Genomic DNA, 12,001 nt, shown 5'->3' with positions numbered 1-12,001 from the left:
AATGGGTGTTTGGGGTTGACTTTTCACACATTTGGGGGCAGTATCATTTGTCAGTTGCATTTTTGTGAGCCCCTAGCATCCAATGGGGGAAAGTGCAGTAGTGAGCAGAATCCTGCCTTAGGAGCATAGTCCTAATTAGGAGTCTAGTTTTCAACAACCCAGGTTCAGTACAGTCTTCTGAGGGCAGACTTTGAATCTAGGCCTTTTTCTGTGTAAAAGTGCTAAATGAGTCGAGTAATTTCTGACTCACTCTGGCTTAAGCCAGATTCCATGTTAACTATTAGTTAATGAAAGAGTTTTTAATTTGGTTAGCCCTTTGATGAAGACCTCTGTACTCCTGGCAGCTAGGTCTTAGTAGAAAATGTTACCTGAGGAGTTACCCAGGACCTTGGAATTCAAGTCCTGGCTTCATTTGCAAGCTTCATTTTTTGAATCTGTATAATGGGGATAGCCATTCTTATTTTAGGTAGAGTTTGATGAAAACAGGATTTAAAGTGCTTTAACAACAAGTAAGTAAAGTTTAAGCTACATGTGTGCTTTTTTTTCTTCTGATATCTTTTAGAGGCGGTATGCCCACCTGGTGCATCTGAAATTGAAACAGTTTTGATAGAAACTTTGTGTTTAGGTAAATAAAACTACATAAATCTGGGGTTTTGTTTTTAACATTTGAGTATTAAAAATTTTGTGGAAATGCAATTGTATTCAGTCACTAATGTCTAATCCAGGCCCAAACGTTTTTAATATTCTCTTTGGAAATAGAGGAAGAAGTCAGTGTGTGATAGATTATATTTTGTGTCTAATGTTTATGTTGACATGCGAGATTGAATTCTTGCCCTTTGAAGTTTTCTGGTATCATCCCTAATTCCACAGTACATTGAATGCTATTGAACTAAATATATTTAGAGCTTTTTCTGAAGATCATATTTTCTGGTACTCTATAAATGGTTTAGTGCAACTTTTTTTTTTTAATTTTTTTTTTCAACGTTTATTTATTTTTGGGACAGAGAGAGACAGAGCATGAACGGGGGAGGGGCAGAGAGAGAGGGAGACACAGAATCGGAAACAGGCTCCAGGCTCTGAGCCATCAGCCCAGAGCCTGACACGGGCTCGAACTCACGGACCGCGAGATCGTGACCTGGCTGAAGTCGGACGCTTAACCGACTGCGCCACCCAGGCGCCCCAAGGTTTAGTGCAACTTTCAAGATAACTGTCCCCAGAAGAGATCTTAGTAATTACTTAATTTTTTTTTTTCATCTTAAAAAGGAAAAGCCAGACTCAGAAGTGAAATGGACAATAGAATTAGTAGACAGGAATATGAGAGCCTTCTCCATGTGTTTAGGAAGGCAGAAGAAAGCATGAGCATGAGAAAAATGAAAAATACAAAATATAACCAAATTGAATTTCTAGAGACAAAAAAATACAATATCTGGAATTTAAAACGACAAACTTGATACTTACATCTTTTGTGGATTTCTGTTTGTGCTCTTTATTCCTTTAAAAGGCCACTCCTAGGGGTGCCTGGGTGGCTCAGTCGGTTGAGCGTCCAACTCTTGACTTCGGGTCAGGCCGTGATCTCATGCTTCATGGGTTCCAGCCCTGCGTTGGGCTTCATGCTGGGCATGGAGCCTGCTTGGGATTCTTTCTCAGTCTCTGTCTCTCTCTCTCAAAATAAATAAGCAAAAAAATAAAATAAAAGGCCCCTCCTAAAATTCAAGTTCAGCCTAATTGACCTACCTTTCTCCTCCCCCCTTTCCTGGTGTGTGTGTTGCTGGGGTGGTGGTGAGCTGCTCGTGGGGGATCTTCAACTTTGGGAACTGACTGTTCCTATTAGTCACTGCAGTGCTGGGCAGCAAGCCTCAGGTTTAAGGGAGCCAGTACACTAGCAGGTGTCCTGTGAGTTCAAGTCTGGCCCAACTCTGGTTTTCTCAGCTTTGGATTCCTCACCTATAAAAGAGGAATGGGAATGGGGTCAGTAGGATCCAATGAACATGTTAAAACTTTAGAGAGTACAAGGTTCTTTGTATCGCAACTTCATGACAGTTTGCAAGTCTGGGAGTGTTGTGCTCTTGGGGAACAGCACAGCAGACTCCCACAGCATTTGAAGAGATGAGGGTCAGAGAAGACTTCCAGAGGAACCCATCTTTAGGCACATTCTTGAAGAACAGGTGGGAATGAAATGGAGTGTTTGGAATAGAGGAAACAGCATGTGGGAAAACCTGGAGTAAGAGCATCCATCCACGTGGTGTTGGTTTGGGTTCCTTGAAAACAAACTAAGTCAAGGACTTGGGTGTAGGAAGCTTGCTTGGGGATGATTCCAGGGCGTGGAATGAGAGTTCAGAGAAAGTTAAGACCAGCGAAGGGTGTGTTGATGAGCCTGTTGGCCTTATAGGAAAGGAGTTCAACCCCAGGGGTCTGAGGCATAATTTAGAATGTGCCTCAGAGTTATCCCACCAGAGAGCAGGAATGTCGGGACTTGGAGTTACCAACTCCTTTTGCCTGTTGACTAAAGGCATCCTGGAGAGAATGACCCCCACATTTGAACTTTCTAGGTTGTGCATGAGACTTTCTCAAAAGCCTGAGGCAGCAAAGCAAGAAAGACAAGGTGAATAAGTGTTCTTGGTGAAATCAGGTGGGCTGAGATGATATGAGGTGCATATCCTCACCTTGCATTGGTGGCCTCAGAGCTCAATACCTCACACAAGCATTTGGTTTAGCCTGGAGTATTGATGAAAAAAAATTTTTTCCCCCAGGAGTTGAAAATGCAATGTGTTTTATTTCCCACTTTTTCCCCTCCAGCTTTATTGAGAAATAATCAACATATAACATTGTGTAAGTTTAAGAAGTACTATGCAATGATTTGATATGTGTATATATTACAAAATGATTACCACCATAAGGCTAGTTAGCCTATCCATCACCTCACATAAAATTTATGAAAACTTGAAATACTTTTTAACTTAAAATGAGGGAACTTTTTGTTTAAAAAGTTTTATTTAAAAGTCCAGATTCCTAATTTCTCTTGAAAAAATAAGATCACAGCAGGGCCTCATCTCTCCATTGCACAATCAGATTGGGCTGAGCATTAGCTGTACCAGAAAGCAGGGAATGCCAGTCCCTCTTCAGAGCCTCGGGGGTCCCTCTGCCCATCATACAAGTTATTACTGTGGGGTCCCCACAGTCTTCTGAGTTTGTACACCCCTGGCGTAAGGTATTTGAGGAATTGAAGTTTGATGTGGCTAAAGGCTATGTCTGTGCAGAAGAAAGAAGGGCAAGGAGTGGGTGAGTGGGAGGTGGACACGGAAGCCCAGTTTGGAAGGAGGCCCACACTGGAAGTTCCTGGCACAAGTCTAGCGGATAATGATAAAGTGGTCTAAGGACACCCAGTGGGCTGTGGTGAATCAGTCCTTCTTGTGAGGCCCATCGGGAAGTCTGGCCAAGGTTGGAGCTAGGATTAAAGTGTTCCTGGATTCTCTTAGCTGTGATACTATCTGAATTGTCCCTTGCTCTCTCTAAATTCAGTACACAGCATGGTCTTAGCAGGCTGAGAAGAGGGTGTGCCCAGGGGTCTAGAATTCTAGCAATGAGTCAGACAGGGCTGTATTGATAAGTGTTTAACATTCTGCTGTCTCAAAACTAAGCCCTTCTTTATATTGCTTGCCAATTTTTGTGGTGTAAATACTTCCCACCAATGTGCTTTCATGCCACCAAGGGGAAAATCACTGAACTTGGAGAGAAGCGTGCAGTAGCACACCATTTATGTGGTATTTTCACCACAGAGACATGTTAGTTGTAAATAACCTTAAAAGCATACTAATAGTGAAATGTAGCAAAACAATTAGGATATAAGATATTTTCAGTGTTTATTAACTGCTTCAATACAGTCTTTTAAATTATAAATTTGTATACTTTAATTTTTAATAGTGTCTATGTTTAACAGCCAGCTGACAGAATTCCTGGAAATGTGACAGTCGGCTCTTGTGAGCCTGTTGAGGCAGTTGTAGGGCACCTCTGGCTGGGAGCATGGAGGGATGGGGATAGGGGGCAATCAGAGGAGGCTCCAGCCTCTGCTGTGTGTGTGTCCTATTGCAAAGGCAGTGGTGACAGTGGGGAAAGTCATTTATTTGGGGAACCCCAAACGCCAAGCCCAGCTGCAGGCTTGAGAGCAGGCTGGGGTCTGGACTCAGCAGAGGACAAAAGATGGGTGAGAGTCCCTCAGGAGTCTCAAGGCTGTGAGGCATCTGCTCTTGTGGGAAGCATCCCACGTGTCAAGTACAAGACTGTTGCTTAGACCCAGCATACTCACCTCAGGAGCCTGAGCACGCGGGTTCTAAGGCACCACGGGTCTTTTCCACTCAACTCTGCCTTTACCTTCCCTCCCCACCACCCTATCCTGCAGCCAAGACAGGAGGCCAGGACTTTATTCCGCAGAAGCAGACGCATCATGAGGGGGGCTGAGGAGCCCTGCAGGGTGCTCATTTTCCCCTGACTTGTTGGAAGCCAGTCTAGACTAGACAGGCTGCCCTGTATAGTGTTCCCTTTTGTTGGACTATAAACTAAGACACATGTTTAATGAACTTGGGGTGAATCAAGCTGTTAAGTGGCAAGGCCAAGTCATCTGGCTCTAGGACATGTGATCTCTTGATAGAAAAGAAATGTGGGGACAAAGTGGACATATGATTGTGAGGCAGGCCCCACAGACAAGGGATTCTAGAGCCATGGTCATTGGCAGCTGCTACAAAATTTTTGGGAAGTTGTCTAGAGTATAGTAGCAAAACAGGTTGGGGGTGGTTCAGACTGGAAAGAAGGAAAACCTGTGAACTTTATTTACCGAGGCCCCTGACCTATGCGTATGCATATGTGCAAGAGACCAAGGTGCCTGAATCAAAGGGGAAATGAACACTCCCTGGTTAGTTGGTATGAAAGATGTGCTGTTAATTTCTCTTCCAGCTATGATAATGGTATTGTGGCTATTGCCTTTTTTTTTTTTCTTTCAGGTTTTTATCCTTGTCAGTGGCTATTTCCCTGAGAACTTGGGCCCCAGATCCCTGAGAAATGTCAGGACTCTGGAAGGAAGGTGCCGGGGAAGGCCACAGAAACAGAAGTCCATCTGGGGAAGATTCTCCAGGGCTTTAGGCAGATTATGCAGCTGGCAGAGCTTTCGACTTAAATATGAGTCCAAAGGCTGACTCGGCAGAGCCATCAGGGTGGTGACAGGGTTGCCAGCGGGGCCCCAGAGTATGGTTGGAAAAGGGAAGACCTTGAAGCAGCAGAAGATGTGGGTTTGAGGTGGGCTAACTCTTACCTGAGTCCTGAATTATGGGGTTTCTAAATCCCTCTACTTTTCCTTTGCTATTTTTTTCCTTCTTCTTATTGATGTATATAATATATTTGGCCTATTTCTTTTCTGTAAATAAAAGTAGCATTTCTAAAAGGTCTGCATCTTTTAGATGCATCTTTTAGAGCAGACCTTTTAGAAATACATAAATAAAATATTTAAAAATGCAATGATAGGGTATGTGAGGTTTGCTTTAAAATAATTTATGGGGGAGGGTGAGGAAGTGGGTGTGAGTGTAGAGAAAACAAGATGGGCAGCATGTTGATTGCCTAAATTACGAGATAATTATTCCATTATCCACTTTTGTATGTTTAAGATCTTTACAGTAAAATTTTCAGAAATAGAGGCAAGGGGATCAAGAGATTTTAAGGATGGAAAGGAAGAAGGGAGTTTTGAGAAAGTGCTAGAGATGCTACCATAGGAAATTCTAATTTTTGCAATCAAGTGAAAGTATTTCATACACCCCCCCCCGAAATAAGGAACATGGTGATCCTGGGTTCCTCAGGTGGCCTCCCCAGTGGGCACACACGAAGATGCCACTCCTGCCCTGCACTCCCTCCCTCTGCCTTTCACTTCCTAGCTGCCAAGATCTTAGAAGCTTTGAAGCTCAGCAGAGAAGGAAAATCCATTGAGAACAGTCTGTAAAGCTGCTGTATAAATGCAACTGATGTCTATTGTGTCATGGCTAAAAATGATAAGTGGAGGATGTGCACCTGAGAGGGAAACAGAGGGCTACTTCAATGAACAAATCAAAACACACCTGGTGGAGAGTCCAAAACAAACTATGAGTAGGGAGATAAAGCAACCAGAGTCACAAAAACAGAGAGCAAGTAACACACTCCAAAAAACACCTCCTGAAGGGCCAGGCCCTGGACAGTGTATGACCACTCTTTAATATAGCAGAGCTCTCAGGTGCAGGACATATAACAAACTTTTAAAACACATAAGAGACAGAAAACTGGTGAAAATGACAAAACGGAAGAATTCTCCTCAAAAGAAATTCCAAGAAGAAATGACAGCTAGAGAATTGCTCAAAACAGATTTAAACAATATATCTGAGCAAGAATTTAGAATAATAGTCATAATATTAATCACTGGGCTTGAAAAAAGCATAGAAGACAGCAAAGAATCTGTTGCTGCAGAGATCAAGGAACAAAAAATAGTCATGATGAATTAAAAAATGTTGTAAATGAGGTGCAAAATAAACTAGAGGTGGTGACAGTGAGGATTGACAGAGGATTGTCACTGGTGACAGTGAGGATTGAAGACGCAGAGGGGAGAATAAGTGAAAAAGAAGATAGAATTATGGAAAAAGATGAAGCTGAGAAAAAGAGAAAAAAATTCTGGACTACGAGGGGAGAATTAGAGAACTAAGTGATTCCATGAAACATAATAATATTTGTATCATGGGAGTTCCAGAAGAAGAAGAAGAGAGAAAGGGGCAGAAGGTGTACTTAACAAATCATAGCTGAGAACTTCCCCAATCTGGGGAAAGAAACAGACATTGAAATCCAGAAGGCACAGAGAACTCCCTTCAGACGTAACAGGAATCGATCTTCTGCATGACACATCATAGTGAAACTGGAAAAATACAAAGATAAAGAGAACATTCTGAAAGCAGCTAGGGACAAATGGGTCTTAACCTACAAGGGTAGACACATAAGGGTAGTAGAAGACCTATCTACTGAAACTTGGCAGGCCAGAAGAGAGTAGCATGAAATATTCAATGTGCTGAATAGGAAAAATATGCAGCCAAGAATCCTTTATCCAACAAGCCTGTCATTCAGAATAGAAGGAGAGAGAAAGGTTTTCCCAGACAAAAACTGAAGGAGTTCATCACCACTAAAACAGCCCTACAAGAGATCCTAAGGGGAACTCTGTAAATGGAATGATGCAAAGACCACAAATTACCAGAGACATAACTACAAACATGAAACCTACAGATAACACAATGACTCTAAATCCATATCTTTCAATAATAACACTGAATGTAAATGGACTAAAATGCTCCAATCAAAAGACAAAGGGTATCATAATGGATTAAAAAAACCAAGACCTATCTATTTTCTGTCTTCAAGAGACCCATTTTAGACATGAGAATACCTTCAGATTGAAAGTGAGGGGATGGAGAACCATCTACCATGCTACTGGAAGTCAAAAGAAACCTGGAGTAGCCATACTTAGACAAACTAGATTTTAAACTAAAGGCTGTAACAAGAGATAAAGAAGGGCATTATATCATAATTACAGGGTGTATCCATCAAGAAGAGCTAACAATTATAAATGTCTATGCATCGAATTCGGGAGCACCCAAATATATAAAACAATAAACATAAGCAATCTTATTAGTAAGAATGTGGTAATTGCAGGGGACTTTAATACTCCACTTACAACAATGAACAGATCATCTAGACAGAAAAAGAATAAAGAAACAATGGCCTTGAGGGGCGCCTGGGTGGCTCAGTCAGTTGAGCGTCTGACTTCAGCTCAGGTCATGATCTCACAGTTTGTGAGTTTGAGCTCCGCATTGGGCTCTGTGCTGATAGCTCAGGGCCTGGAGCCTGCTTCGGATTCTGTGTCTCCCTCTCTCTCTGCTCCTCCCCTGCTCACACTCTGTCTGTCTCTCAAAAATAAATGAAGATTAAAGAAAGAAAGAAAGAAACAATGGCCCCAAATAATACACTCGACCAGATGGGCTTGATGGATATATTCAGAGCTTTTCATCCTAAAGCAGCAGAATTCTTCTTGAGTGAATGTGGAACATTCTCCAAGATAGATCACATTCTGGGTCACAAAACTGCCCTCAATAGATATAAAAGAATTGAGATCATATCATTCACATTTCCAGATCACCATGCTATGAAACTTGAAATCAACCACAGGAAAAAGTTTGGAAAACCTCCAAATGCATGGAGGTTAAAGAACATCCTACTAAAGAATGAATGGGTCAACAAGGCAATTAAGGAAGAATTTAAAAAATATGCAGAAACAAATGAAAGCAAAACAGTCCAACAGTCCAAACCCTTTGGAATGCAGCAAAGGCAGTCCTAAGAGGAAAATGCATTGCAATCCAGGCCTATCTCAAGAAACAAGAAAAATCTCAAATACAAAATCTAACAGCACACCTAAAGGAAATTCAAGCAGAACAACAAAGAAACTGCAAGGCCACCAGAAGAAGAGAAACAATAAAGATCAGAGCAGAAATAAACCAAAAAAACAGTAGAACAGATCAATGAAACTCAGAGTTGGTTTTTGGAAAAAGTAAACAAAATTGATAACCCCCTAGCCAGATTTCTCAAAAAGAAAAGAGGACCCAAATAGATAAAAATCACAAATGAAAATGGACTTACTATAACCAATCCCTCAGAAATACAAGCAATTATCAGAGAATACTATGAAAACTTATATGCCAACAAACTGGACGACTTGGAAGAAATGGAAAAATTCCTAGACACCCACATACTACAAAAATTCAAATGGGAAGAAATAGAAAATTTGAACAGACCCATAACTAGTGAAGAAATTGAATCAGTTATCAAAAATCTCCCAACAAATAAGAGTCCTGGGTCATATGGCTTTCCAGAAGAATTCTACCATTTAAAACAGAGTTAATAACTATCCTTCTCAAGCTGTTCTAAAAAATAAAAACAGAAGGAAAACTTTTTGACTCATTCTATGAAGCCAGCATTACCTTGATTCCCAAACCAGACAGAGACCCCACAAAGAAGGAGACTTCAGCCCAATATCCCTAATGAACAATTCTCAAATAAGATACAAAAATTCTCAACAAGATACTAGCAAATCAAATTAAGCAGCATATAAAAAGAATTATTCACCATGGTCAAGTGGAATTCATTCCTGGGCTGCAGGGCTGGTTCAATATTCACAAATCAATCAATGTGATACATCACATTAATAAAAGAAAAAATAAGAACCATATGCTCCTGTCAATAGATGCAGAAGAAGCATTTGACAAAATACAGCATAGTTTCTTAATAAAAACCCTCAAGAAAATAAGGATAGAAGAAATATACCTAAACGTCATAAAAGCCGTATATACAAAGCTCAGTGCTAATATCATCCTTAATAGGGAAGAACTGAGAACTTTCCCCCTGAGATTAGGAAAACGACAGGGGTGTCCACTCTCACCACTATTGTTTAACATAGTGTTGGAAGTCCTAGCATCAGCAACCAGACAACAAAATAATAAAAGGCATAAAAATTGGCAAGGATGAAGTCAAACTTTCACTTTTCACAGACATGATATTCTACATGGAAAACCTGAAAGATGCCCCCCAAAGGCTGCTAGAACTGATGCATGAATTCAGCAAAGTTGCAGGATGCAAAATCAATGAACAGAAATTGGTTGCATTTCTATACACCAATAATGAAGCAACAGAAAGAGAAATCAAGAAATTGATCCCATTTACAACTGCACCAAGAACCATAAAATACCTAGGAATACACCTAACCAAAGAGGTAACAGATCTGAATGCTGAAAATTATAGAAAGCTTGTGAAGAAAATTGAAGAAGACACAAAGAAATGGAAAAACTTTCCATGTTCATGGATTAGAAGAATAAATATTGTTAAAATGTCAATACTACCCAAAGCAGTCTACACATTGAATGCAATCCCAATCAAAATTGCACTGGCATTCTTCTCAAAGCTAGAACAAATAATCCTAAAATGTGTATGGAACCACAAAAGACCCCAAATACCAAAGTAATATTGAAAAAGAAAACCAAAGCGTGATGCATCACAATCCCAGACTTTAGCCTGTACTACAAACCTGTAATCAAGACAGCATGTGTCACAAAAACAGACACATAGACCAATGGAATAGAGAACCCAGAAATGGACCCACAAATGTATGGCCAACTAATCTGACAAAACAGGAAAGAGTATCCTATGGAAAAAAGTCTCTTTAGCAAGTGGTGCTGAGAGAACGGGACAGAACATACAGAGGAATGAAATTAGACCACTTTTTTACACCATACACAAAAAATAAACTCAAAATGAATGAGAGACCTAAATGTGAGACAGGAAACCATCAAAACCCTAGAGGAGAAAACAGGCAACAACCTCTTTGACCTCAGCCACAGCAATTTCTTGCTCAACACATCCTCAAAGGCAAGAGAATTAAAAGCAAAAATGAACTACTGGGACCCCATCAAGATAAAAAGCTTTTGCACTGCAAAGGAAACATCAAGAAAACTAAAAGGAAACCGATGGAATAGGAAAAGATATTTGCAAATGACATATCGGATAAAGGGTTAGTATTCAAAATCTCTTAAAAACTTACCAAACTCAACATCCAAAAAACAAATAATCCAGTAAAGAAATGGGCGGAAGACATAAATAGAAACTTTTCCAAAGAAGACATCCAGATGGCCAACAGACACATGAAAAGATGCTCAACGTCACTCATCATCAGGGAAATACAAATCAAAAGCCACCATGGTCAGAGAGGCTAAAAGTATTAGTCAGGAAACAACAGATGCTGGCGAGGATGTGGAGAAACAGGAATCCTCTTGCACTTTTGGTGGGAATGCAAACTGGTGCAGCCACTCTAGAGAACCATATGGAGGTTCCTCAAGAAATTAAAAATAGAACTACACTACAACTCAGCAATAGCACTATTAGGAATTTACTCAAGGGATACAGGAGTGCTGATTCATAGGGGCACATGTTTATAGCAGTGCTTTCAACAATAGCCAAATTATGGAAAGAGCCTAAACATCTATCAACTGATGAAAGGATAAAGATGTGGTTTATATATACAATGGAATATTACTTGGCAATGAGAAAGAATGAAATCATGACATTTGCAGCATTATTATGCTAAGTGAGATAAGTCAGGCAGAGAAAGACAGATATCATATGTTTTCACTCATATGTGGAACTGGAGAAACTTAACAAAAGACCATGGAGAAAGGGAAGGGGAAAAAATAGTTACAAACAGAGAGGGAGGGAGGCAAACCATGAGAGATTCTTAAATACAGAGAGCAAACTGACGGTTGATGAGGGGGTGAAAGAGAGGGAAAATGAGTGATAGGCATTGAGGAGGGCACTTGGTGACCACTGGGTGTTGTATGTAAGTGATGAACCACAGGAATCCACCCCAAAAACCAAGAGTACACTTTACACAGTGTACGTTAGCCAATTTGACAATAAATTATATTAAAAAAAAAAAAAGAAAGAAACATGTTGAGAAGTTGCTCTGCACCGAAAACAAGTTTATGGGTTTGTGAATGTTGGACTCTGAGCAAATGAACTGATATCCTGGTAACGTTAAACACAAGGAAATGTTCTCCCCTTTATTCCTTTCTTGTCCCCATGTACACATTTCCACAGATAATAGGGCTCACATGGTGGGGGCTTCCCTTTTACTTGGGAAAGGCCACTCCTTGCATTTGTCCCAGGGTATTCTAATTTTGTACTAAAGATGTGCTGCTGTTGTCATGTTTTAGGATGACCTTATGTAACTTTTGGACTGTGAGAGGCCTGGGAGTCCTGAATAAGGGACATCAGTAATGAGGCTTCTGAAGAATTAGTCTACTTAGCCAACTATCAAGTGAGACCCCCTTTGGTATGTCTGAGTTTAAGAATGAGATGAAAGAGAAGAAATCACTGGGCTTTATTTCACTTTGGCTTTTCAATCTCT

The sequence above is a fragment of the Felis catus genome, chromosome D2, assembly GCF_018350175.1.
Source record: "Felis catus isolate Fca126 chromosome D2, F.catus_Fca126_mat1.0, whole genome shotgun sequence".
Taxonomy (NCBI): domain Eukaryota; kingdom Metazoa; phylum Chordata; class Mammalia; order Carnivora; family Felidae; genus Felis; species Felis catus.
Note: the sequence above shows the minus strand (reverse complement) of the source record.